The sequence below is a fragment of the Aotus nancymaae genome, unplaced genomic scaffold (genome assembly GCF_030222135.1).
Source record: "Aotus nancymaae isolate 86718 unplaced genomic scaffold, 86718_ANA_hifiasm-v0.15.2.pri h1tg000036l, whole genome shotgun sequence".
NCBI lineage: Eukaryota > Metazoa > Chordata > Mammalia > Primates > Aotidae > Aotus > Aotus nancymaae.
The window spans coordinates 75,582,182-75,608,162 of record NW_026988450.1 but is presented as its reverse complement, the minus strand read 5'-3'; the positions used below and the strand labels follow the sequence as shown (position 1 = coordinate 75,608,162).

The 25,981-nt window shown below is 37.9% G+C and overlaps 1 protein-coding gene across 2 annotated transcripts in view; it reads left to right on the top strand.

Moving 5' to 3' along the window:
- LOC105716832 (uncharacterized) overlaps positions 1–25,981 on the top strand; it is a 98,757-nt gene that overhangs the window by 17,111 nt on the left and 55,665 nt on the right. Inside the window, exon 1 of one of the 2 annotated variants that reach the window (XR_001107374.2) lies at positions 25,286–25,447. The exons of the other annotated variant lie outside the window; for it this stretch is intronic. The gene's annotated coding sequence lies outside the window, so the exon portion shown is untranslated. Of the gene's footprint in view, positions 1–25,285; positions 25,448–25,981 lie in introns of those variants that run through there. 2 annotated transcript variants of the gene reach the window in all.

The following is a 25,981-nucleotide window of genomic DNA, read 5'->3' as shown; positions in this document are numbered from 1 at the left end:
GGGGAAGTTCAAAAGTAGAGGACACTGTGAACCAGACACCATGACTGACCTCAGTTTGAAACTACTGGGGTAGTCTGTTTTACGGCTGAAAAAGTCACTGTTTCTACCAAAAATTTCCATTGAAAATTTGTCTTTGACTCATTTAACTTCTAATCAGCTGACCTTCTGCCTTTTTTTGCATTTGAAGTAGGGTTTCTTTTACTAGGCTGCTGGTAAACAGGAAGAAAACACAGGGAAAGTCAAATGAATCATTGAGTGGAGTTTCCATCTTTAAACCTGTAAGGTATTAGTGAAAATTCCTACTGCTGAATCAATTACAACTGCAAGCTTAAAATCTGGGTAGAGTGCAACTGTTAAGGCTTTGGCCCTTGGCCTTAGAGGTTTGTAAAGTCTGAAAAGAAGTAAAGTTCTCTACTCCAGTTCTTGAATCCAGTTCATGAATCAAGGGAGATCCTTGGATGTCTGATGGCCGCTATTCTTAAACAATTTGAATGTAGCAAGGCATCACTGAAGATTTGAAGTCATACAGTCAAGTTTAAATCCATGCTATGTTATTTAAAACTTGCATGATCTTGTGCTAATTAATCAGTTTTTGCTTCAGTTTCTGAAATAGTAAGGGGCACCTTCAGTAATGGAAAGAGTAATTTTTCATTACTGAAGGATAGATGCTGATGGCATTTTTTTGTTTTGTATATTTTATATATGCTTGGATTTTATATCGATCTTTGCTGCAAATTTGCTTAATTTTAAATAGGAAAATTATCTTTCCCTGGCCTATATTTCAACCTTCTCTTTACTCTGGTTCAATGATTTCAACACTGACTGGACTTTGGAACGTAAACAAAAATATCAATGCCTATTTTCATTCTCAAAGATTCTAGTGCAACTGGTCTGACTTATGGGCTGGGTGTTGGGATTAATTTAATAAAATCTTTTGTAAATAATTTTGTGCACAAATCCATTGAAATACAGATAATTTTGAGAAGGATAGATATCCCTAGAACACATTGCTGATCTAGATTGAAAACCAATGTTATTTTCACTACATTCTGCCCAGAGAATGACATAAAAGTTTTTTAAAAACCTTTTTAGTCAATATGGCAACTGAATAGGCTTCTGGCCACTTTATGGGTAAAATGGCTTTATTGCTTATTAAATGAGCACATTTAGGTATTACCTATGGGAAACCAGCCTTGAACCAAAGTATGTTCTGTGGTGACCAGGGAGTTGTGGAAAATAAAAATAGAAGTAGTGCATTCAAATTACCAGGGATGGTGACTCTGGTGTCTCATGTGTGTCATATTATATCACATGATGTGACTTTTGTCACTTATATGTTTAAGTTTCTCCATTTCATATAAAAACTAATTCTTCAATTAGGGTATGCTGCCACCAGGTGGCAATGAGGGCCTCACTGTGGTCACTATATTTGAATAATAATTGTCCATTCATACGTTCATTCACTCATGGCAACTTGAAAAGGTTTATATACCTTTTTATTTGCTATCTCTTAAAATTCAAAATGTAAATTTTAATACTGAAACTGAACTTCTATAGCTAATTATAGTTTTAGTAATTACAAAGATTGTATACACAGGGTGTGCAAGGATAGCTGCACATGTATGTGAAACTCTGCATGTCTACATGTATGAATGGTTTCAGAGAAATTAAAGCTGAAGATAAAAATACATATCTTTTTCGCTATCCCTTATTAATTACTAGTCACAGCAAAACCATACATGCTTATTTCTATTCTTCTATAGCCAAATTTTGCTGTTAGTATCTTTATGAGATTGAGCATTATTGTGTAATATCAACCAACTTGATGGTTGTTGGTCTGAAATTATGACTGAATACTACTGTACTAATGAGTGCTATCGTACTATCGTCTTTATGAGACTGAGTACTATTGTATAATTTCAGACCAACTTGATGTTAAAATTCAATCACAGGATTAGCAAACTCTCTAGCAATGTGTATTTCTAATTAAGGACTTACTAATATATTTGCTTTCCCATATCTTGTTAATGAAATGATTTCATCAACATTAGCTCCTAATAAGTTATCTTTTATTTCTTTCACATTGAAGAACTGAGAGGACAAAAACATAGCTTTGTTTTATTACTGTGTTTGTCGAGTCCTCGTGACCAATTTCTCCTAACCAGAAGAAAGAAATTTTCTTTTGTCCATAGAACAGGGAAACATCAGGATAATATAGTCATTAGCTATGTATGACTTGAAAGTTATGCACAATGATTCTCCTCTATCAGATGAACACGACTTTAATATCATCTTAAGTTTTAACAGATTGTCTTTAGCAGAAAGGATTTAGTAAGAAGCAACTAAGAAGTTATTTTTAAAATATATTGTTGTTCATAAAGAGAAATTGATAATGCCTTTGTGCTTCCCTGATGCCTTTTTAAAGAAAAAGTCCCAGTAATTACCCCATTTTCCCTGTTGATGTCACCCATGCCAGGAGACACTGTAGGGAGCCACAACAAATTAAATTTTGTGTGACAAAGAGAGCCCCCATCTCTGGGTTGAGCATGAGACATTTTCTCTGCCTCTGAGGTGACTGATTAAAATTCTGACCAACTGAGCCACTTTCCGCCAATTACTGCTTACAAAGACTAACCACACCCTCTCTTTTATAAATGTAAAACAAAAATGTGGAAGGGTCACTTAGCCCAGGGTATCTACACAGACCAAAGCTGATGTCTACACAGCCAAAAGTAAGGAAACCTGGGCTCAGAGACATAATGCTGCTGAGATACCATTTCTCTTTCTATCTTGAGCTTCCTTGTATCTTGGAAGAGTTTGCCATGACTTTAAAGAATCTATAAATCTCAGGAATCTCTTCAGCTAGGCTGACCCAGACATACTTCTTTTAAGATAAGCTTTTTGAAGGCATTTTCACGCAAATTTTAAATCAACGTTGATAGCATTATCAGACAGTAAATATTTGTGGTTTTAATCTTCATGATTTTGACTCTTTGGAAAAGATCTTGAAGATCCATGAAAACTTTTAAAAAGTATTATCAAACCTCATCTCTAAAAAACGTTGTGGTGGCCACTCAACACGTGTCTGTCCTTTCTTTTTCTACATTCATCTCCCAGTCAAATGACATGACTTAAGATGCCAAAAATGTTTATCATTTTCTGAAATTATTATTTGGCTAGTTAATTCTCATATCTTTATTTTACCTTTCTTATGTTTCTGCCATGTTTTCTCAATGATTTGTAATCTCTTCTGAAGCCAGACTTCAGATCTTGATACTCTGCATCATCATTCCTGATTCAAAGTTAGGTACTCTAAGCCTTCCACAAAGCTTCTGTTTATTCAGTTCATTCATGCATTCATTAATTTTTCTACTTCAATCATTTATTTATGTAATAGATATTTATTGAGTACGTATTTTGTTTCACTCTTCTCTTTTTGTTGATATATAACTATGCATATTTATGACATTCATGTGATATTTTGATGCATGCATATAATATATAATGATGAAATAGGCATAACTAGGATATCCATCATCTCAAATGTTTATCATTTCTTTGTATGGAAAACATTCCAACTCTTATCTTCTAGCTATTTTGAAATATACAATAAATTATTATTAACTATAATCACTATATTAGTAACTATAATTCGATAGGAATTATGCTTTTGAACCCTAAAACTTATCCTTCCTAACAGTATTTTTGTATTCATCAACCAACCGCTTTATTGCCTCCCCTACCAGCTTTGGTAAGCACCATTTTACTTTCTACTTCCATGAGATCTGCTTTTTTAGCTCCCATATATAAGTGAGAACATGCAATAGTTGTCTTGGTATGCCTGGCTTATTTCACTTAACATAATGTCTCCCAAGCTTACCCATGTAACTACAGGAGTTCATTCTTTTTTATGGCTGTATAATATTCCACTGCCAGGTAATTTTTTTGATGCTGGTATAACAGAAGAGGCATTCTTGACTCATGGAGTCCATGGTCTAGTGGATCAAGGACCTAAAATATATAGGAACCCTAGATAGAAAGTGACAACGGAGAAAATTAACAGCTCCAGGTGTATCTGGCAAGGTTAAGCTGTCCGCATGGAACCCTAGCTAGCAATGGCTGAATCAAGAATGGTTTCCTGCCGCTGGCTAGTTCCTGCTGTATCTGGTGTCAGCGCTGAATGGTGGAATGTTGACTGCTCTGGAGGTTTCCCTTGATGCCCTTCAAACTGGCCTGGCCAAAATAATTGGACTCCTCTCTTACTTCTTGTCCCAAATTTTATTTCACCAAGACTAAAGTTTTGCCTTAAATGTCACGCTTTACTTGAAAACTTGCTCTCTGATCTGTTCTTTCCAGGTCCCACTGCTAGAGATTGTTCCTTGTCTTTCTTCCCCGAATCCTGGCTAAAATACTACTTTAAGACAGAATCATCATCATAGTATTTCCATTTCTCTGTTTTTTTCCAACAATTTATATATATTAAAATACAAATAAACTACATGTTGCATATGAGACATTTTCCTGAGAAGCAAGGATATAGAAGTAAATGATCCTTTTGATCTAACATGATTTATCATGTTTGACATGATATTTCTTATGTGGCAGCTGCTCAATCCTCTTTTGTCCTATTTGTCCATATAAAATTGTTTTCAAAAACTTTAAATTTCTTACGAGTTTGTCAAGGATTTCCTTTAGCTGTAGATATTCTTTTATGTGTGTGGGGTGTGTGTGTATGTGTGTTTGTATGTAAATGTGTGTGTGTGTGTGGTTTGTATGTCCTTCTAGGATGCCAAGCACAGCATCATGTGAAAATAAGGGATTTTTGAATAAGAAAATATACATGCAAAATAAATTATTTCTGTAATAGTATACATTTTTGTGCTTAATGTTATGGACACTTTTGAAAATAGTAGTTAAATGAATGCTGAGTCACTTTATTCGCACCCCTAAGATATTAGGAATTATGCAGAGTTGATGCATGTGCAAAGGTGCCTGCTATAGTTTGGAAGTTTGTCCCCCCAAACCTCGTGTTGAAATTGGATCCTAATTTTGGAGATTGGGGTCTAATAAGAGGTGTTCAGGTCATGGGGGCAGATTCTTTGTAAATAGATTAATGCCTTTCCTGGAGTGGGAGGATAAGTGAGTGAGTTCTCACTCTTATTAGTTTTCACGTGAACTGGTTGTTAAAAAGAGCCTGGCACCTGTCCCCTCTCTCTTTTGCTTCCTCTCTCACTATGTGACCAGTTCACGCCAGCTTTTTCTTGCCTTGTACTGAGTGGAAGCAGCCTGAGGCTGTCATCAGAAGCAGATGTTAGTGCCAGGCTTCTTATAGTCTGTAGAACTATGAGCCAAATACACGTCTTTTCTTTATAAATTATTCAGCTTCAGGTATTCTTTTCTCACAACACAAAATGATCCAAGACAGTACCTAAAAACTTCAGTTTGCCATTTGAGTCTTTCTATGAGATGACTAGATTTTTCTTGAGGACAGGATAGACAGACCTGGAAAGAGGCCATCTGGAATGGAAGCAGTATGAAACAAACATAATTTTCTTGGTTTAAGTCAATCTTATTTTAAGCCCCTGAATGTTACAACTTTATGACGTTTCTGCAAATATCCAGAAGCTTATGTATTTATTATTCACTCAGACTCTTGAGTTTCTGCTTTGAAGTGACCTTCAGAAATGCCCCATTCACTGCAGAGGTTCTGTTTTTTCTTGCTTTGTTCTGACTTTATGGCAGAACTAAGTTAATGAGTTAATTACTATGGGTTGTCACTTGGGTTTGAAGAATCATCATTTCTAGGCATTGGTGCTCAGAGTGGTAAGTGGACCATCACAAATTAACATTATCTGGAAGCTTATTACAGATTTAGAAACTTAGGCCCTACCCAAGACCTACTGAATCAGAATATAATTTAACAAGATTCCCAGATGCAGTATAGTTTGAGAAGGACGAAGAGTCTAGAGGAATGGTAGATACAAGGCAACAGGAAGGCCCATGCTTAGGATTGCAGGGAGGTACACGTTCCCACATCTCTTCTCACCTAGATCCTCAAGAGCAGAACTTACTGATAACTTGGGTTGATTTTGGGATACTGACTGAAGACCTGGGACCATGATAATGCAGGTGAGGCTCACAGGGTGCAACATTTCCAGAAGCACCCACTCTCAGATGCTGACCCTGCAGGTGTCACGAATCTGAGAATTCCTAAAATTTACACCTGAGGGGCCATGCTTACCTCACCCTAGTTTTGCCCTGTGGCATGCTCAGTTTGACTATTAAATGGGAGCAACAGTTCTTGAAACATTACCTACTTGTGGGAATCTCTCTTCTCTCCTTCTACTCTTTATGACAAAAGCCCCTCTAGAAGTCTCTCTCTCTTTCTCTCTCTCTCTCTCTCTCTCTCTCTGTGTGTGTGTGTGTGTGTGTGTGTGTGTGTGTGTGTTTCTACCTTTTGCAACTCTCCTCTGTGGTTTGGTGAGAAAATTGAGAATTGGAGAGCCCCTCTAGTCTATTAGTTGGACTGTTTATGTTCAGTTTACTAAGATTTCAGAGCATCAGTCTAGCTCAGAGAAATCTAGACCTCTGTTTATCTTTTCTTCTTCAGCTTTGTGCATGCATTTTCCCAGATAACCTCATAGAGGGGTTGTTGAGAAATGGGGTAGGATTCTGACACTCCTGCAATCCCAGTTTCTTACTAGAGAGTCCCACATTTAGAGATATTTGGGGTTTCTCTGGTTATTTATGGTGTTAGTTTATTTTCCATATAGTTAACGCTCCCTGGGGCATGGTTTCCATAGTAGAAAACTCTGAGAAGACGACAGTTGAGTAGCTGGGTCGTCACAACACCACCAGGGCTGGGGTAGGCTCCTGCAACTTTTAAGTCTTGATTTTCCTCCTCCATAAAGTGAGAATGACACTAATTCCTACTCTGTAGTATGAATGAGAAAATTACATTAACAAATTCATGTATTTCAAAAAATATTATGCAAATATTATTAACCTCTTGATTGAGTTTTAAGAAGCATGTAGGAAACAATATTTTTTGAATCAAAAAAGCTCAGAAATATTGAGTGCCATCTCAAAACCCCACATTCTGTAGGTCCTGGAGTAAGGCTTGATCTGGAGTGCCCAGCTTGATTTCTTTCCTTTCCATCACACTGCCTCTCAGATACATAGCACAGATAATTCATTACTTATGTTCTCTTAAATTTGAATGGCATCTCCTCCACCCTCCATTTGCTTTTCCTCTTTATATCAAGACATCTTTTCAGATTCAGTCCCTTGGAACCTAGTGTCTTAAGTAAAATTATTATTGATCGGCTTCTTGCAGAGTAGGAGGGGAGGCAGCAGCTGAAGTGAAGCAGGCTCTTCCTATTTGCATTTCAGGTGGGTCAGCAAAATGTGGCACTGCAGTTGTGCCTGCACTGGAATAAAACATGTTGGAAGGCACAGTGCCTCTCTAGACAATTTGGATCCACATTCAGTTCAGGCCAAGAAACTCTCCATGGATTAACAGTCCCCTTGACCACCCAAGTAAAAACTTCCCTGAGAATACAAAAACCCACCTTAGAAATGGCTCATGTACATCACAGTCACTGACCTTTCCATTCTCTGCACTGCTCAGCTTCTCCAGCTGCATGGCAGCCCTTGACATCCCAATGGAGACTGCTTCCTACCTGTTTCAACTGTTAATCCTCAACAGAGGCCAGAGAAAGTTCATAGGCTCTAATGCCCTGGGATAAAGCATCAAGTACTCACTACTACAGGCCCAACTTGTGCCCCACTTCAGACTTCCAGGATTTTCCCTCAACCTGGTGTCTATCCTCCAGCCCAGAATCTAATCTTGGGCCTCTGAAAATGGGATATTGACTTGTTCTTTCCAAATAAACTTCATAGGTAGCAGATCACGCTACCTCACATTTCTAGACCCTTTCACTACATGTTTTTGGATCTTTATCTCATAGTCAATTAGCTACCCTGTTTGTTCACTCTTCTATTAATATTTTCAGTGTCTTTTATGAGCCAGACTCTGCCATGCATTGGAGACTAATAGAGACTAACACTGGTCTTATGAAGCTGTACCTTCTTAAAGTTGACAGATGCTCATTTATCAACAACAAATATTTATTAAGCACCCCAATGTAACAGGGATTATTCTTAAAATGAAGGATACAGTAGAGAATGAGCAGATACAGTCCCTGACTTCTACAGCTTACATCATACTGGGGTAGGTTGGGGAGGTATATAACAGACACAAAATAATAATGTGCCAGGTGGTAGGATATGATAAGGAGAAAACTAAAGTAGAAACATGGGAAAAGGAGCAATGAGTAGTTCTATTTTAGGTGGGGTGATCAGGGATGTTTTCTTTGATAAATTGACATTTGAACTGAGACTTGAAACTAGAAAGACAGTCATATAGATAGCTAGGAACAGGATATTCTGAGAAGGAACAGCAAAGATATAGGTGTGAATGTAGGAATATGTCCAAATTTTTTGAAGAGCAAGAATGGAAGCAGCGGGCTGGAGTGGAGAGAAAAAGGGAGATGAGATCAGATAAGGTATGGGAGCAGGGAGCAGTGGGCAGCTTTGAGTACAACCCCATGTTCCCTGGTGAAGACTTTAGATTTTACTCTCAGTGAGATGAAAATGTACCAGAAAGTTCTGGGCAGTGGAGTCACGTGGTCTGACTTAGGTGTTAAAATTTTTTTTTTCTCTAGAATATGGAGACTAGACTGTATGAGGCCAGGGGGAAGCAGCAATATCATTAGCGAGGCCTCTGTGATGATTTTCGATGTCAGAAGCAGGTGGTTTGGACCAGGCTGCTGACAGCAATGTTGGTTAAGATATTTTGAAGGTTAAGCAGTAACGTGTATGGAAAGATCAAATTCTAAGTGTAAGAGGAAGAGAGAATTCAAAGATGACTCCAAAGCTTTCATATGAACCTCAGAATGAATGAGGTTATCTTTCACTGACATGAATCAAAGAATTTCTCAATGGAGGATAAAAGTACAAATCTGGATTAGTGCTAATGTTGAAAGATGCTGGACCCTGTCACTTTCCAATCTCATATCCTCCACTGTCCCTTTTGTTTTCTACTCTCTTGCTAGCCATGTCCCTTCTCACCACAAAGACTTTACAGAAGATGCTTCTTGTTAAGGATTTGGATGTTATCTAAGAATGACGAAAAGCAGGCATTAAACAATGCAGTGAGATTTATGCTTTGGAAGCTTACTTTGTCTATAGGTTGGATAATAGATTGGGGAGGACTAGTGTAAACAAAGGGGAACTAGTTTAGAAATGACTATAGAGATCAGGAATGAGAAGACAGTGGCTTGGACCAGGGTGATATCACATTAGATAGGCTGACTATCACAGGGCCATTCTGGAAGCACTAATTTCTATGATCTTCCTAAGTACCTAGTTGTCATTTAGGCATGGCTGTAGTTGGTAAATCAGAAAAGGCTAAATTGTGTTGTGGTAGGAGAAAGACAGGAGGCAACAGCAGGTATAGATTAAGTAGAGGAAGTTAAATGTGGTTTTCTGGGGTGGGGCCCTCAGGAAGCTATGAGCTATTTCCAGGAAGAGCTGACACATTTCTTTGATGCCCTAGTGGTTTTCTATTTTTCTGCCTGAAGTTCAACACTTTCTACCCATGTACTCCTCTCCTATTTTCATAACCCTCCCCCTTTCAGGACCACTTGAAACACTTCATTTCTGCCCAACTTCTGGATGTTCTTTCCTATACTCTATTAGATCTCCCAATAGCTCGAAAAGGAGGTATTATTGCGTAATGGTTAAGAGCTCTTGCTTTTGAGTTGGACTGGCTTAGATTTGAAACTCAGTTCTATTACCTACTAACTTCGAGGCTTTGGGCTGATTATGTAATTTCTTGGTACCCAATTTTTCATGCCTGTAAACAGGTAGAAATTATATAAACATCTACTTCATAGGCTGGTTATCATGATTAAAATTTTTGCCAGGGGACTTATTGTTTCTGATCTGACATAGAAGAAGCTTGGCAGTCCCCACTCCATCCTAAAAATAAATAAAAATCTGAAGAAATAAAAAAATCAATACCTTTTCTTAAATACATAAGAGAAGGGAGGTCACAAGGCAAATTGCTGCCCCCAGAATTGGAGAGACAGATAGGCAGATAAAGAGAATCACAACTTACTGGAGTAGAAACAACCATTGGAACCAGTGCCAGGATAGGAGAACCTAAACTATAAATTGACTTATTTCTGGAGACTCGGTGTGAACAAGTCTGAGAGATAAAAATGCCCAGAGAGCCCAGAAATAGGGGGTACCACGCTTTTATGAGTTTTACCCCCGTGAGCTCTAACACATTCTCACATTGAATATCTGAGAAAAATTTCCTCATGCTTTGGCAAGTGGAGAGAAAAAGGAATCATTTTGAAATAGAGCAATGCATTTTTTTTTAACAGGGTCTGCCCTCAGGAGAAACTATCTAACCAGAGCCTAACCCACTAGGGTTTTTATCAGAGCCTAATTTACCTGAGGAAAAGAAATATTCAATTCCAGCAAGCTCCAGCCTTCCACATGGAGGAGGAGAAATACCCAACTCCAGCCTACTTCAGCTATCCAGCCTACTTCTGTCCCATCTAAAGTGGGGTGGAAGAAACCTGAGAAGAAGTCATGACACTCAGTCCAGAGACATAGACAGATCAGAGTTCAGTATCTCTAATGAATTTGATGCAAAATCCTCAGTAAAGTATTAGTAAATCAAATCCAACAATGTATGAAAATTATTATATGCCATGACTAATTGGAATTTATCTCAGGTACACAAGCCACGTTGAACATCTGAAAATCAATTCATGTGATCCATCACATTAACAGACTCAAGAAAAAGAAAACACATTTTCATATCTGTAGATGTAGAAAAAATTTTTTAACAAAATACGACACCTATTCACAATGAAAATGCTCAGTAAATTAGAAATAGAAGGTAATTTCCTCAACTTGATAAGAAATATCTCTAAAAACCTACAACTAAAATCAAACTTAATGGTGAAAAACTAAAAGCCTTCCAAGTAAGAGTAAGAACAAGGCAAGGATTTATGCTCTCACCAATCCTTTTCAACATCATATTGGAAGTCCTAGCTAGTGCAAGAAGGAAAAAAAAAAAGTTAATAAGAAAAAAAAAGTTTTGTTTGTAGATGACATGATTATCTGTAGAAATCTCAAAATAATCAACAACAAAAAATCCTGAAACTCGTAAATAATTATAGCAAGATTTCAGGATATGAGATTTAAATTACTTTCATATATACAAGCAAAGAATAAAAGGGATTTGAAATTAAAAATAAAACTATTTACGTTAGTACCCCCAAAATGAAATACTTATGTATAAACCTAACAAAATATGTACAAGATATATATATATATATATATATATATATAAGAAAAACCACAAAACTCTAATGAAAGAAATAAATAAATGGAGAGACATTCCATGTTCACGGATAAGAAAAGTCAATATTGTCGAGATATAAGTTCTTCTCAACTTGATCTATAGATGCAATGCTATCCCAATCAAAATTTCAAAAAAATTATTCTGTAGACTCCACAAACTAATACTAAAGTTTATATGGAATGGCAAAATACACAGAGAATAGCCATAATGAAGAAGAACGAAACTGCATGACTATTACTACTGAACTTCAAAACTTACTATAAAGCTACAATAATCAAGACAGCATGGTATTATTAAAAGAATAGGCAAGTAGATAGATGAAACAGAATAGAGGGCCTAGAAATAGGCTAATATAAATATAGTCAACTGATAATCAACAAGTGAGCAAAGGCACTACGATGGAGCAAAGACAGTCTTTTCAACAAATGGTGCTGGAACAACTGAACATTCACATGTAAAAAACTCAATCTAGACATAGACCTTATACCCTTCACAAAAATAACTCAAATGCAACATAAACCTAAATTAAAACACAAAAGTATAAATGCCTAGAAGATAACATAAAGAAAACTTAGATGACCTTGGGTATAGTGATAATGTTTTTATATGCAACACCAAAGGTACAAACTGTGAAATAATTAATAAGCTGGACTTCATTAACATTAACGATGTCTGCTCCAGGAAAGGCAATATCAAGGGAAGTTGCAGAAAAGCCAGACTGGAAGAAAATACTTGCAAAAGACATATCTGACAAAGAAGTATTATTCACAATATACAAAGAACTCAACAATAAGACAACCAACAATCCTACTTATAAATGGACCCGCAACTTTAATAGACACTGCACCAAAGAAGATATAAGATAGCAAATGAGCATGTGGAATGATGCACCATATCATATGTCATCAGATAAATGCAAATTAAAACAACAATTATCACTACATACCTATTAGAATGGCCAAAATGCAGAACGCTGACAACACCAATGCCGGCAAGGATGTGGAGCATCAGGAACCCTCATTCGTTGCTGGTGGGGATAAAAAATGGTACAGCCACTTTAGAGGACAGTTTGGCAGTGTCTTATAAAACTAAACATACATTTGCTATACAATCCACCAATCATGCTCCTTGGTATTTACCCAAAGGAGTTCAAAAGTTATGTGCACACAGAAACCTGCACATGGATGTTTATAGCAGTTTTAGCCATAATTGCCAAAACTTGAAAGCAACAAAAGTGTCCTTTAGTAAGTGAATGGATAATTGTGGTATGGTAGACAACGGAATACTATTCAGCACTAAAAAGAAATGAGCTATAAAGCCTCATAAAAAAGCATGGAGGAACCTTAAATGCATATTACTAAGTGAAACTAGCCAATCTGAATAGGAAAAGGCTATGTACTGTATGATTCCAACTATGTTACAAAACCATAGAGACAGTAAAAAAGATCAGGGATTGCTAGTGGTTGATGAGAGAGAGGGATAAATAGGTAGAAAACAGGATTTTCCTGACAGTGAAACTATTCTTGTATGATACTGTAATGGTGGATATGCATCATTATACATTTGTCCAAACTCATAGAATGTACAACAAGAAGAGTGATCCCTAACATAAACCATAGACTTTGGCTGATAATGATGTGTCAATATAGATTCATCAACGGTAACCAATGCACCACTCTGGTAGGGGATGTTGAGAATTGGGGAGGCTATGCATGAATGGAGGCAGGGAGTATTTTGGAATACTGTAATTTCTGATCAATTTTGCTGTGAATGTAAAACTGCTCTAAAAATAAGTTAATTTTTTAAAAACTACATGATACTCAGTGTTAAAAAAAGAGATAATGCCTACTAAGTACATGATACAAAGCCTGGAAAATAATAATAGCTGACATTATGAAATTCTAATTTGTATCAAGCAGTAAAGAGCTTCATGTACATTAACGTGTTTTATCTTCCAAAGTATACTATTATTCCCATCTAATAGATGAGGAAACTGAAGTACAGAGTGCTTTAGTAGCTCACACAAAAAGACAAGGCTATTTAGTATTAGAGCCAGGGTTTGAACTGAAGCAGCCGTTCTCAGTGAGCAGACTGTACGGCCTCTCTCGAGTAATAGGCACTATCAGTATTCTCAGTGGGGCATTTTTAAAAATGGGCATTCTAGGATCTCAGTTAGGGTAGATCCTCGTTACCTGATTCTATACGCTTCTTCCATTTTCTTTTTAAAAAAATTATTGCTGAGTGAATCTACTTTCATAGAAACCTAAGGGGAGGGCCAGGCAGGTTGGTTCACACCAGCATTTTGGGAGGCCAAGGCAGGCAGATCACTTGAGGTCAGAAGTTTGAGACTAGCCTGGCCAACATGGCAAAACTCTGTCTCTATCAAAAATACAAAAATTAGTGGGGCATGGTGGTGCATGCTGGTAGTCCTAGCTGCTCCAGATGCTGAGGCAGGAGAATCGCTTGAGGAGGGTGCAATGAGCCAAGATTATGCCATTGCACTCCACCCTGGGTGACAGAGTGAGACTCCATCTCAAAAAAAAGAAAAAGAAAAAGAAAAGAAAAAGAAACCTAAGAAGAAATAATAGGTGTTCAAATGTTAAATGAGTAAGTGAATGATTGGATTGCCTGAATTCACTGCAGACCCTTTGGAAATGTTTGTTGAGCAAATGAGTATCAGGATTAGGAATGTTTAATAGGATCAGGGAAGCCCTCAGTGAAACCTTGTTTAAAAATAGAAGGGACAAGTGTAGTGTTGGTTGTGTTGAGTACAGCAGCAGAGCTGAGTGCTGCTGTTTTAACATTTCTGTAGCAGAGTAATGCCTCTGCTAAGCTTTCCAGCCTTTTTACGGGTAACATTTTGTGGCTAAAACATAGAATACACAGATCTTAATATTTCTACATTTAAGTGTCATAGGCTATGAGCCCCTGGCATGATGAGAGGCAGTGTGTGGTGGTTTAGCATATAGGAGCTTAAATCAAACTGCCTGATGTTTGAATTCTGATTCCACTACTTTCCAGCTTTGTGGTCTTGGGCAAGTATTTGAACCTTCTGGTGTCTCTATTTCCACATCTATAAAAGGTAGATCAAAATAGGACCTATGCCATTTGACTGATAGGATAATTGAATGAAATAATACATACAAAGGGTCCAGCAGAGAGGCAATAAATATTGGTTGTGACAACAGAGTGCCAGTTGTGGGCCATGACAGGTGACCACTTGTGCTAATGTTAAAGTAGAATAACTCAAGAAAAGCACCAGACTTTTAGGTCTCTGTGTAGCTAAATCATCTGGCCTGGAAATATAATGACAATTTCCTGAGTTTGCTAATTACTTTCAAGCCAATTAAACACATCTTCTCTATGTGTCTCAAAGCATTTAATGAAAAAGGCCATCTAATTCTATTGCATTCTGTATTTCATTTCATAATTTTGATACAATAATCTGTTTTGTGTCCTGGTCTGTTCTGTTCCATTTCACTTGATTTTATTCTGTTTGCATTCCTATAGTATATTCCACACCATTTCATATTCCATCGCCTTCCATTCTACCCAATTCCACATCTCCCCGGCCTCATCAGCCTGAGAGTAATAAATTGGTAGCAATTGACACATTTCTTTCACTCTGTCCCCACCTATTTTCTGTGAATATATTCCCCTTAAATTCTTCCTGAATAACTCTAGGTGTCCTGGAAGATCATGGCCTAAACTAATAATCTGGTCTTTTTGGTGATCTACAACCTATCTCTCTCCTGTACCAGCTTGCTGTGGAGGATTCTCTGGCATGAGCCAGTTATACCAGTGGCAATTGGTTGGGATAGTGCAAGCACTAAGGCTTAGACTTTTAAATGGAGCGACAAGGCTCCTCCACTAATGCTGCCTCCTGCAAATGGAAACAGTTATAGTTTCTTCTTCCTAGTTGCCTCCTTTTCTGGGTAGTAAGGTCTCCAGTTGCATTCAGAAATTAGATCATTAAGACAAATATATACTGGTACTCCTTGGAGGTCTGTTCAGGCAACTGACTCAGTGACTACAGATTTCACTCACTTGATAACATCAGGACTGAACAGAGGGTGGGTCTTGTAACCAGCTAGGGTTTTCAGCACCAAAAAGATGGGGCATTGGGGGGCATATTTGTATTGCTCAACAGTGACACCTGTTGACTCAGATAGAAACATTTTTTTCAGGTGGGGTGGGGGAAGGCTTTAGGACTAAACAAACATAAATAGCAAGATTGCAAACTGATAACAGAGCAAATAACATATTTGAAAGCCATCTGCTCCCATCTGAGTTGGTTTCCTTGATGCCAGAGTTGAGTTAACTTTAGCCAGGACACAATAAAATGTTAGCAGAATTGATGAGTACAAGGTTTTGCAGGATATTTAATGAACATTGGGAGACAAGCAATGTAATCTGGTCAGTTGAGAGAAAGTGAGGCCCATACATACATACATACATGCACTGTATGAGCTATTATAGAGTGATGGAGCCTAGACCAGGAATCAATTTGTTGAATCAAAATCTAAAAGACTTCTTACTACAGAGTAATGATTCTTATTTGTCTCTTTTGCTTATGAAAATGAAATCATATCTCTATGCCTGCTGCCTCTTTCCCTCCCTCCCTTTCTTTCATTTTTCCTTCCTTCCTTCCTTTCACAAACACATACAAAATAGTTTTGTTAACACCATGAGTCAGGCACTGGACAGGACATTGATGATGAGCATGACTTAATAACGAGGTTCATCAAATTTCAGAGCGCTATTCCTGTCCATTATTTGGTATAATCACTGATACACCTGAGCCCTATAGTGTAGGCTGTGATATCTCAGAAATGACAAAGATGGTATCTGGATGAGGGAATGGTAGGACAGTGAAACCTTCACTGAGGACAGCGTTTTTGAATTAGGTCTTAAAAGGACAGAAGTTTCACAGCAGAAGGAAACTCATTGGCATGGAGAGAAATGATGGAAACGAGGGTTTGGAGAATGGTTAAGTCTTGTGTGCAAAAATCTTTTATCATGTAATTCTTTTGAAGATCGCATGGGGACAGTAAAAAGAGCATAGGCTTTTGAAGGAGTCAGACCTAATTAAAATCCCACTCAGTAGCTATGTAGCTATGACAAGTTAGTAGACTTTTATGGGCCTGTTTCTCCATCTATCATGTAGAATTAATACCTACTTCCAAAAACTGGCATGAGGTAGTGGTAAGGATATTAATACTGAGCCTACAACATGAAAACAACTGGAGAAGTGGTGTTATCCACATTCCATAGATCTGAGTCCTGTTCTTCACTCTCCAAAGAGGCACATTGGTTTGTCATAGAGTAAATGTCTGCAGGAAAGACGATGCCATGCAATTAGCAGGCTGCCTCAGGCTTGTGAACTTTCATGTAAATGTATTATGCATGCACACACACACACACTCACACACACACACTCGCACACACACACACACACGCCATGTGGAATGTCACAGAAATAGATCTGCAAACAGGAGATCCTTTCATAAAAGTTTCCAGAGATACCCTAGTTGGTACATTCTACAACACTGGATCAGACCAACATTTCCATCTCTCTTTTGGCCTCTCCCTGCCAACTAGGGCAGCAAACCTTTTGCCACCTCCATTTTAAATTTAGATTTTGACATCATCTCCTGGCCTAAACGTGGGTCATGGTGGAGGGCCAAGTTCACATGGCTGTTTTCTCCAGCTTCAGCTTTCCTCTCATCTGTGCTCTCCTGGCAGTTTTCATTCACTCCTTACAGAGTGCTTACCACCTACCCTGCCTTTTTTTTCCCCCTCAATTCATGGAAATGAATCAGATCTGTGATGGCGTCATTCAAAAGAGAAAGCTAATTAAAAAGGTCCCCTTTCCTTCCTCTTACAGACCTTGCCATCGTTTCCCCTTTTGGAGACACAAGCCAGGAAGGAAGCTCTTCAGTGCAGCTGTGAATAGAGAAATGCTGGCTGAGGTTTAGGGGACACTGGGTGATCATTCCCAGTGAACTTTTTAGAACCCTAGGGACATGCTGCTTTGTCTTTTCCAAGGTCAGGATGAACAGAATAACTTCGGGCTCCTCTACCCAGAAAGAACATGTGGTGTAAACATTAACTACAGAATAAATACGATTAAGCTGGTACATGGAGAAAGATGTTTTCTAGGAGATGCTTATCCAGGGATGAGAGCTTTAATAAGTGTTGATATTTACATGATTCTTACTGTGTGTCAGGAACTGTTCTAAGTGTTTTACATATGTCAATTCATATGAAAGTCACAACCACTGAAAGGGGTAAGTATTCTTATTACTTTCATTTTACAGATAGGGAAACTGAGGTATAGAGAAGTCAAGTGACTTGCCCAAGATTATTAAACTACTTAATGTCAACACTAGAATTTGAACCCAGATCATATGTTTCCAAAGTTCATGCTCACAATCACTGCATTACAGATACACTATTTTGTCTTTGCATACTTAAGTGGTCATAACTTAATCTCAAACACTTTGTGAGCGCAGGAAGCAAACTGTCCCCTTATTATGTGGACCAGCATAGTGATGATACAAAAATGTGTTGCTATTCATTTACTTGCTAATATCTTCTAACTGAGGCAATCTTGAGCAAGAATATACATATCTAGCCTCTATTTTTCTAGCTGGAAGTTCTAAAAATCCCTGAGCTTAATATTGAATGGCAACAATTGGCTGGAGTTGAGTTGCTGCTACTCTCTTTTAACTGAGACATGTTCTCTCTGGTTTGCTACAGGCCCCACCACTCCCTATTGCCACTCCACACCAGGTCATTTGGCATCTTATTTGGCTCATTTTGTGCACGTGTGTTCCACATCTGCTAACATAACCCTAAAAGTATTTGAGTTTGTGGCTCCTGCTCTTTTGACAGAAGACTTTTCTCCAATTCCAAGGTCAATATATACTATATTGACTTTGGGCAAAATTTTTTAATGTGATCAAGCTCAGTTTTTCTCCTTAAAAAAATGAGGAGTTAAAAATAACACTTTGTAGTTGCCTCATCTATGGACTGGGAAGAACTAATGCCTGTCATTTCTAGAGTTGTTATAAGGGTCAGTTGGGACAGCACCTGTGAACACACCCAAGCAATCTCAAGGTTTAAGGCAATGCTGGGGTTTAGAAAGCACTTTGTATTTTAAAGCCACTTTTATTTACAAAATCTCATTGACTGTTCTGAAAAACTGTCGAGTAAAGTGGGCGATAAAGGCTTTATACTCTCTCCAACTATACCTTCCATTGTATAGATTTGGAAGCTGGGGCCCAAATATGTTAAATGACTTGTCTAGTGGTCCATTAATGTAAGTTCAGAAATGGAATGAGACCCAAATCTGCTTCATGCAGGGGAATTCTTCTAAGATACTGTGAAGCTTCTTCGCAAGTAGTTCTATCTTCAGACTCCAAGGTCCCAATTTGAATCCTAATTCAATACAGGACTTTCATGATCTTAAAAGCAACCTGACAGTCCACTACAGAGGACTGTGAAAAATACTAGCGCAGAGCCACATACTCCGGGCTTCACACTAGATTCTGCCACTCACTTCCTTTGTGGCCTTGGGACAGTGACTCAATCCATTAAACCTCAGTTTCTTCACTTATACAATAGGGATAATGTCACCTGTTCAGACTACCTTACAAATTTGCTGTGAGACTCCATTGAGATGATATCAGTGAAAGCAAGATGTCACCATCCATTAATATCAGTATGTGTATGTCTCTTAGTCTCCTGACTAAACACTGAGCTTCTGGAGGGTATGTTGTAGACTGTCCTCTCTATTCTGGGCGCTTTTGTATTTCTCACATAAGAATGCGTGAAATGTCTAAACAGTAAGACCTTAGCCATCAGGTGGTTCTAGCCAAGGAAGCAGGAGATGCAGCCATAAAATGATTCTTTTTTTGGGGATTGCTATAAAAAAATGAGGAACGATGTTCGAGTTGAGGGCTGTTTGCTTTCTACCTGATACCATATGAAATTCCAAGGCATTCTCGATCACTGGTCTGCAGTTCGCACTGTCAAAATGCAAAAATTAGTGCTAGGGTAAAGAAACATTGGACTTTAAGTCAGAAGATGTAGCTTTAAATTTTGACTCGGTTCTTTAGAAACTGTGTGTCCTTAGGTAAATTACGTGACTTCTCTGGACCTCAACTGGGCTGTCATGATTAAAGGTGTTCTTAGACATAGTAAGCATTTATGTTGGTTCTCTTCATTCTTAGATGCTTTATTACAACTCATGAATTTCCACTGGAAACTTGTACTAGGTTTGTATTGTCTTTGTCTTTTTCTTAATTTTTGTCTTTCCTTCTTTCTTCTTGTTTTTAAATCCACTTGTAAGCCAAGTTGGCTCTTCTTTATTTTATCCCAAGTCCCCAAACACCTTACCCAAGTTGAGAGAATTTCTTCTCCTCAGGCTGAAAATACTCATTGGGTAAACCCAAGCTCTTTAAATGCAGGACAGTCAGATCCACTTAATGTAATTTGGTTTCTGCCTCAGAGTTAATGTCGCAAGAAGTATCTGAATGAGGTTTGCTGTGTTTTGTTTTTTTTTTCAGAGTTGTAAACTGGATCCCAGAAAAATTCTGGTCAAACTAAACGAATGATTCACTGAAGAATGGGGGCCAAAAAAAAAAAAAAAATGCTGGCTGCTTGTTCTCTCTTTCTAGTTAATGAATCGAATTGATACAGGAACTTCATCGTGTTCTCAGGGAAATCCTGTTGGCTGGGGCTCACTCTTCAGCACTGCTAAATTTAGGTCATGGCTCAGTGAAGAACAATTACAGATTCTTAATAAAATATAATTTACCCAGTGACATCCAGCAGGACAGCTGGGCAGGCGTTCTCATTTTCTTGTTAATGTTGTGGGGGTGGGGATGAATGTTGACAGAAAGTCACTTTCTGACCTGCTTTGTGGCATATGTCGGTCCATGCTTTTCTAGCAAGTGAAAACTGAACCTAATGGGAACACCACAAAATAGTTTCCTAAATTGGACCAGGATAAAAAACATGCTGTGAGAGAAGCATAGTAGTGAGAAGGCAGAATTCATAAATTCAGCCTTTGAATCCTGGTTGCTCATGCCCTCTCCAGATTAATCTTTTTCTACCTTACCTTTTGCTCTCTACTCACTCCTCTCTCTACTATTCAGCTATGCTGAATTATTTTATGGCTCTTCATAAACTGTGCTTTATCTATCCCCCCACCAACACTTCTTTTTTTTTGAGACAGGGTCTTGCTCTGTCGCCCAGGCTGTAGTGCAGTGGCACAATCTTAGCTTATAACAACCTATTTCTGCTGGGCTCAAGCCATTCCCCTGTCTCAGCCTCTAGGGTGCCTGGGTTCACAGGTGTGTGCCATCACCCTGGCTAGTTTTTGTATTTTTTGTAGAGACAGTGTTTTACCATGTTGACTAGGCTGGTCTCGAACTCTTGAACTCAAGCAATCTGCCTGCCTTGGCCTCCCAAAGTGCTGGGATTACAGGTGTGACCCACCACGCCTGAATTCTCTGTCCATTTTGTCTTTGACCACCCTGTTCCTCTAGGTTGGTATGCTTCCCCTCCCTTTTGAATGACTTATTTTTGCTTTAAAACCTATTTCCATTGTCACCTCTGCCAGAAAACTTTCTATGACCCTCGAAGGCAAAGCGTGATGCCTTCCTCTAACTCTTTGCTTGGTTTCTTCATTAGATTGAGCTCTGTCAAGTACAGACTGTGTCATCGTGTTCTCGGTGCTCCAGGAGTAACCTACTCCATTGAAATCAGTTTTCTTAAAGTCCTAATGACCCCATTGTTGCCAAACAAAATAGACATTTCCCAGTCCTTATATACTTGCCATTTTAATGGAATTTTACACTATTTACAAGTTCTTCTATCTTGATGCCTTCTACTGTGGATTGAATTGTGCCTTCAAAAATATGTGAGAATTCTTTTTTGTTGTTTAGGCTTTTTATTTTTATTTCAATAGTTTTGGGGTAACAGGTGGTGTTTGGTTGCATGCAAAAGTTCTTTAGTGATGACCTCTGAGATTTTGGTGCACCTATCACCTGAGCAGTGTACACTGTACTCAGTGTGTAGTCTCATCTCACTTCCACCCTTCCCCCCAAGTCCTCAAAGTCCCTATCATTGTTATGGCTTTGCATCCTCATAGCTTAGCTCTCACTTATAAATGAGAATATAAGATCCTTGGTTTTCCATTCTTGAGTTATTTCACTTAGAAAAATAGTCTCCAACTCCATCCTGGTTGCTGTGAATGCCATTATTTCATTCCTTTTTATGGCTGTGTAGTATTCCATGATATATATAGGATTGCTGGATCAAATAGTAGTTCTACTTGGAATCTCCATACTGTTTCCCATAGTGGTTGTACTAGTTAGAATTCCCCTCAGCCATGTAAAAGTGTTCCCTTTTCATCACATCCATGCCAACATCTGTTATTTTTCAATTTTTAAATTATGGCCATTCTTGCAGGAGTAAGGTGCTGTCTCATTGTGGTTTTATTTTGCATTTCCCTGACAATTATTGATGTTAAGTATTTTTTCATACACTTGTATATCTTCTTTTGAGAATTGTCTATTCATGTCCTTTGCCCAATTTTTATGGGATTATTATTTTTTTTTTCTTGCTGATTTGTATGAGTTCTTTGTAGATTCTGGATATTAGTCTTTTGTCAGATGCATAGTTTGTGAATATTTTCTCCCACTCTGTGTGTTGTTTTTTCACTCTGCTGTTTATTTTTTCTACTGTGCAGAAAGTTTTCAGTTTAATTAGGTCCTATCTATTTATTTTTGTTTCTGGCACATTTGCTTTTGGGTTCTTGGTAAGGTACTCTTTGCCAATGTCACTTACACTGTATTCTTCCATGCTTACTAGCATTTTTTATGTAATATTCCCAAAACCTGAATCCTCTTTCCCACCTGCCTAACTCTTACATAACCTTCAATATTTGATTCAGTTGTGATATTCTCCAAGAAGCCATTTCTGATCTCCCCTCCTCTCCAAATTAAATAAAGGGCCCTTTCTTTATGCAACTATAGGACTCCATGTCTACTTCTAACATTATGTTTACTACACTATGTGCACATGTGTTCACATTAGACTTTGAACACCTTCAAAGTAGAAACTGAGTCTCACTTATTGCTACATAACCTGGGTCCCAAGCATATCAGTTAAAGGAAAGAATATGTAAATGATTTTACTGAGTGCTGTGGAAGTAGAGAGGAAATGATAACCAAAATAAAAATGACCTCATAAATCTGCGTATATATGCTCAGAGACTATTTTGGTAGGTATACTATGCAGAGTTGTAGCCAGGCACATGGTTGGAAAAGGAGAGGGCCATATTTGTGTGTGTGTGTGTGTGTGTGTGTGTGTGTGTGTGTGTGTGTGTGTGAACTAACTTGAATATTATAAAACTTTGATGGAAATTGAGGAGAGGTGGTGAAGGGAGGGTGAAATTCTACCTAATCCTTAAATAATAGTCTTTCAAGAAATTGGAAAATACACCCAGAGATCAGAACTCAATTCTAGATCTGTTGCTTACTAGTTTTATAATCTTGGGCAAGTCCTTTTGCCTTTTGAGATTGCTTCCTCACCTATTAATCTAAAGTGAATTCAAAGTACTTTGCAGAATTATTTTGAAAATCGAATAAAATAAAGGAAATGAATGAGAACACAGTGCGAGATCCATAGTGGTAAATATTAACTTTCTTCTTCCTCTCACCATAAGACAGATCAGAATGAGAGAAAAATAAAAGAGCAATTTTTAAACAAATGACCAACACAGCTCAGAGAGACAAAGGTGTTAAGAAAAACTTTAAGCAGAAACTCGTAGTCATTGCTACAATTTGGGGAAATTATTGGGAGCAATTAGGAAATACCTTGGATAATATTTTTGTTAGTCTGAGATAGAAATTTGGCTTAAGTAAAATAGCAATGATTGATCTTAGCACGCTTAAATAGTGCCATTAAGTCTTCTAGTAGGATAGCTCTGATTCTGATTGACATCACTCAACTCTAATGATGAATATAGATGGCACATTTTAGTTATAATTATGCTTTTAAGGACTGTATATTTTGTCATTTAATTTTTCCTGAAGCTCTCCTTTTCATGTTATCTAAGCAATGTAGGTTTCCTATCAGAAACAAAAAGAAAAAAATGGCAACAATCTTACCCACCTAGAAACTGCTATTAACATTTTAAAATTGATAAATAATAGTTGTACCTATTATGGAGTACATGTGATATTTTGATAGTGTGTAGTGATCAAATCATGGTAATTGGGATATCAAGCACCTCAAACATTTTATGTCTCTATGTTCAGATCCATTCAATAGAATATTTACAGATTTTTCCATAATAAGCATAGAATGTATATATAGCATTAAAGTGTGATTTTTTTTTCCACTTAAAAACACCTCAAACATTGTTACATCTTGGGAGAATGTCTGCTGCTAGCAGCATACTTTCCATCACAAATGACTAGAAAATAGAATGAAATATTTGAAAACAATTTTCCAATACAGGATGGCAGACAGCGCATGAGTGAGATCCCCAAAGCAAGCAAGCAAATGAGGCAAGCCCCACCCCCCCCCCCCCCCCAGTTATTCTGGCTTTTTGTCTAGAGACAATCATGAACTGTGGGGCAAATGACAAAGACCAAAACAGCTTGGCAACCTGAGTTGAGGATTAAGAGACCACAGGGCAGAAGTAGAGGTAGCTCAAATTTGTGGGGCAAAGTACCAGAGAAAATAAACTGCTCCAAACTCCACGAGGCTGGGCAAGGAACAACTTTGTGAAAAGAAGAATTACCAGGGAGCCCTAAGCTGAAAAACTGCCAGGGCTCACACAGACCTGGGGTACTGGTTGAGTTTATGCCACCTAGAAGATAGAGAACTTGTTGAACATTCAAGGATTTTGTTACCAATGCCAGAAAGATTACACTTAAATGGAGGCAAAACTATCATCCTGGATTAGTCTTAATAAAGTTTAAAAATAAACTTAGAATAAGCCAAACAGATCCACAATTCTCCTTGTGTGACTTTGGGTATGTTAATAAACTTTCTGAGTCTCAGTTTCTTTATCTGAAAAATTGGAATAATAGCTACATTTATCATCTGTGTTGCTTGGATAATAAAGCTCCACAGGAGTAGGTGGCATTCACTGGGCACAGACTTTCTACTAGAATAGCTCTAACACCTGACACATAACAAATATCCAATAAATGCCGGTATTGTTATTAATAGTTATATGCCATTCTTTCCTCAGGAAAGAACTGTGACCAGAATCAAAGCTAATATGAGGCATTTCTATATAGATACCAAACAAAATTACATGCAATGCATGAAAAATAGCTACACATGAAAAAGACTCTATTATTTAAAAATCAGCTAATTTAGGACTTACTGATATTTCTTAATGACTTCTAAGGTGAAAAAAAACACCTTTATTAGAACTCCCATCCATGGAATGCTACTCACTGACTTTTCTCAAATGAATTGAGAGATCTTAAAGGCAGAGACTATGAGTTACTCATTTTTGTATCTCCTAGCAGAGCACAGGTCTGTTGCAGAGTGGACTCTTCACAACATTATTGAATTAAATTCAGAAAGTAGTCATTCATTTGCAGAAGAAATTAGCTGGTAATGAAATACTATGTGGTGCTTCATTCTGCAGAGGAACAAGTAACCTGCTAAAACATTCCTGTTTAATATTTGACAAGCAAATTATTCCCTTACTGAAGGAAACTAGTGCTAACCTTTCCTCCACCACACTGAGCATTTAAGCCCTCAAGAGACACTCCTGGGACAGATGGGTGATGGGCAAGCTGGAATACTGTAATGTGCTCAGAATGAAAAGCCCCTGCACTTAGAAATTAAAATAAGATCAGGAGCCAAGTGGAGAGAAAGGTTATTAGAACATGGTCTAGAGAAAAAGCTGGAGGATGATCCACAATTCCATCCTGAGGGAAGAGGAAACACTGCCTTTAGGTAAAGTATGATACCTTAAGTCTTTCTTCCCCCAACACTTTCATTTAAAACAAGGAAGTACATTTCATTCCCAGTCTTTGCCGTGCTCTCAGACCACAGAGCAGCTCATTCTGACCATTTAGCACCCACAGCTTGTGTTTTGGACTCAGATCATCTTCTGTGTGATTTTTTGTTCTGCTTCAGATTAACTGGGAAATTTTGAACAAATCCTTCACTTGTTCAGAGCCCTGATTTCCTTATAGGTAAGGCAGAGATTGGTACCCATTTTGAGAATGGCTATGGGGATTAAACCATAAAATATTGTGTGTTTTGTGAAAAGTGGTGCCCTTATTTCATGTTACCTGAAAGAAGAGTAAATAAAATATCATTTTGAAAGGCATGTGGAGAAAATATGTCATTACCTTTGTCTTACTTTTTAATCTTTGCCCTGAATCACTGGTCAAAGTATTTTCCTCCTTTCATGAATGGATGAGAAGACTCTGTGCACCTTTTCACATAAACAGAGACAAGCTTTCCTTCTGGCTCTTTGCAACT